Source organism: Buceros rhinoceros, unplaced genomic scaffold (genome assembly GCF_000710305.1).
Source record: "Buceros rhinoceros silvestris isolate BGI_N320 unplaced genomic scaffold, ASM71030v1 scaffold681, whole genome shotgun sequence".
Classification (NCBI taxonomy): Eukaryota; Metazoa; Chordata; class Aves; order Bucerotiformes; family Bucerotidae; genus Buceros; species Buceros rhinoceros.
Window position 1 is genome coordinate 105497 of NW_010393522.1, and position 3317 is coordinate 108813.

Genomic DNA, 3317 nt, shown 5'->3' on the forward strand with positions numbered 1-3317 from the left:
TGCTGATGACTTCAGTGCCACAGCTTCCTTGAAAAAAAAGTCACATCTCTGTAACTGGAGGCTGTACAGATGTGTCATCAGCATGTCTATGTTGTCTTTGCGTTTGCACAGAATGAAATGGGGAATCCCAGTACCCATGATTAACAGCTGGATTTCCTCTGTGTATATTTAATCCTGCTTTCCAGTATCACATATCCATCCATTTTTAATACATTGGAAAAGACTTAGAGATACCTAGAAGGAAAAAACAAAAAAGCTACGCATCACCATTATATTAAGTCTGCAGAGGCAAAATCTCATTCCTCTCTGTCAAACTGATACATGCTTTCTGGATTTGAAAACTGATGGAAAGAACTCCTGGCAGCTGCTGGACCATATAAACAATTGGTGAAGTAACTGCTTGTAGATGGTGCAGTGCTGTACCCTCAACGTCACGGCTTAGGAGGAATTCCAGCGCAATGAAAAACCCAGAGGAAGAAGAGGATGAAGAGAAACTGTGCTGCTGGCAGAAGTAATGGGTTTCCTTTGAACAGAAATGGTGCTGAAAAAGCAGGTGTTCCACTTGCATGTTGTATATGATTTACATTACTATGAATCTGTTTCTTGTTGAAGCTGGATACAATGCCAAGACAGCACTTGTATTGATGAGGTTTTCTGCAGACAAATGCTAGCAGCGGCAACAGATGCTTCTGAATGTATTTCGATTTAAGCAAATTAAAGGGGAGAGGGTTCCATGAATGCAAAGGACAGTCCAGAGATGCACCGCACTGCGTAGAAGTCAAAGCAGCTTTGTTAAACCGTGGTGTACAGTGCACATACAGTTGCCAGGCCTCACCAGAGCAGAGTATGTGCCTCTATCTTGCTCTGGTGCTTGGTGTGAGGGAAGTATGTGGCATTCGCTTTTAGCTCAAATAAGAAAGTAGTAACTTTCTAAGGCCCTATTGTTCTGATTCCATAAAGAAGGTAGAAAAAGCTGTCAAGCTTCTTAGCACGTGGTAGTGGTCATAGGGATTGACACCTGTTTCCTTTAATCCAGCCTTTTGTCCCCACCATTGGCATGGTAGGTAGGGACTGGAGTGGAGAGAGTGTGCAGGGCTTGGAGCACTTGAGCTGTTGGAAAGGACATCATGAGCCCTGACCAGCACACTCTGGGGTTTCTGCCACATGGCTGGCCTCAAGTTATCAAGCCCTGGTGGAAGCTAAATACTAAACCTGAACATTCCTTCTTTTCTTTCCTTCCTGCCTTGTTCAGACTTGCACAAATAAATGGATGTTCGTAGCTCAGATCCAACAGCACCCACAATCTAACTGCAGTTCATTTAAGTGCATTCATTTTTTAGTTACAACGAATATAAATAATCAACAGGTAAAATGAGGATGCCAAGCTTTTGATAGGGTTGGAGGCAATCTGCTTGAAACTGTCAGACACGTTATCAATCTCTTTTTAGTTCGTAGAACCCTAGAAAATTTCTAGTGGAGTACACACAATTTTAAGGGGGTTTTTACAGTGTAATAGTGGAATATATATGATAGTGGTTTTTTTCATTGTCCGTTATAGTGAAGTACTCCACAGATCCACAGTGGCCTGTAGACTTCAAGGTGAAATTCATTGAACTAGACGTTGTGTGTTTAAAAAAAAAGTCTTCCTGCTTTTACTAAGCTAAGTAAATTTTTTTTAAAAGTTGGTGTAAATAAATCTTTGTAACCTTAACTGTAAGCTGAAGATGTTTTAAAGGCATATACTGCCTGTGGCAAAATTCTCAGTGACTAATTGGGAATGTTGCCTGGACTTCAGAGGTGCAGTCAAGGGCTTAAAAGTGCACCTGATGTGAATCAGTCTTTGCTCATTGTGAACCAGCTTATTGATAAGCTGCTTTTCTGTCTGCTTTCTGCTTGCATTTTCAATATGTGTGCTTACTCGAAAGGCATTCCCTCTGTATTATTAGGTTGTCTCTTGGGCAGTTCTGCTACTTGACTATTGGAAGAATTTTTTGCCTAGGAAGAAAACTTGAGTAGATAAGCAGTGGATAATATAAAGATTGCATTTCTCTTCAGCAGGCTCCTGTTACAGCCTGTAAACAGAGGTATTCTTAGAATTCTAAATTCACATCCTGCCAAGGGGATAATATATTATATTAATGAAATTGCAAAATCAAAGATAATTTTCATTAACCTCCATGCTCCACAAGTGCATATAATTCTAAAAGGACACAGTCCAGTCAGTGAATTGAATTAGTCTAAAAGCAGGTACCTCTACACTGTATGAAAACCTCAGTATTCAGACTTACTATGTATGATATTCTCAGCCAGTTCACCATTCCTACCAGTCCTGTATCTTGCAGAAACATCAGGATAATCCTACAGATGAGCTGTGGTTCAAGAATATAGATTCGGAAGATCTGTGATGCAGAATGAAATTCAGAAGATGCAATGGAAGAGTTGCTTAGATACTACAGTGATGACAGTGGCACAGAACCTTATATAGTAGTAGAAATGAAATAGAAATAGTTTTCCTGCAGTCATTCTGCTACACAGAATTCCTACCAGTCTGAACATGAATTTTGCATACCAGTCAGCAACAAGATGGCATCTTACAGCTTTAGAAACTATATGAGGGAAACCGAAAGAGAAATTCTGTTAAATTGTCAAAGCTGGAGGGACCTTGGAAGATGCCTCACGGTTCATTCACATTTGTTCGAATGTGGCTGAACAAATAAGGTCAATTAAACTTCAGAACAAGGTGACTAGGTTTGGTTTCTTTATCCATTGTCAAAAACCAGATGGGGTAGGTTGGTGGACCATCTTCAGCATTTTCCTCTCTTCCTGGGTCTTTTGTTAGTCATCTCCTAACTGGTACATCTGATCTTAGAGAAACAGTCTAAGTAATGGCAGGGCCCTCTCTTTCCTTAGGTGAATGGCTGAACAGGCTGCAGCATTACAAAATGCATTTTTACTTGATAACCTTGTTATATTTTTCACTTGTCACCTTCATGCAGCTGCTCCTCACTATGTTTCTGGGCCACACAGAACAAGTCCTTTCTGTGCTCAGTGCTTATTTGCTTTAAATATAGGCTTTGCAGGTCTAGATAGATACAAGGAACTGAAAAGCAGCACTTAAGTCCTTGAATCTGGTCTTTTGTCGGCATACTCTCCTTTGGCTTCATTATTATCAATATCATTGCAGCAATTACCTTTGTTAGAATTCTTCTGTAGCACAGTGGTACCTTGGTGCCTCAGCCCTGGGTGATGGAGCACCTGGTACCAGGCGCAGAACAAAGAAGTGAGCCTGCCTTGAGTGGCAGCCCGCCCGTGGGAAT

At 40.9% G+C, this 3317-nt stretch overlaps 1 protein-coding gene across 1 annotated transcript in view; it reads left to right on the plus strand.

Annotated features, from left to right (window-relative positions):
• Positions 1 to 3317, plus strand: part of SPACA1 (sperm acrosome associated 1) — a gene marked incomplete at its 5' end in the record, with an annotated part of 8868 nt that overhangs the window by 4839 nt on the left and 712 nt on the right. The gene's annotated exons all lie outside the window — the stretch shown is intronic.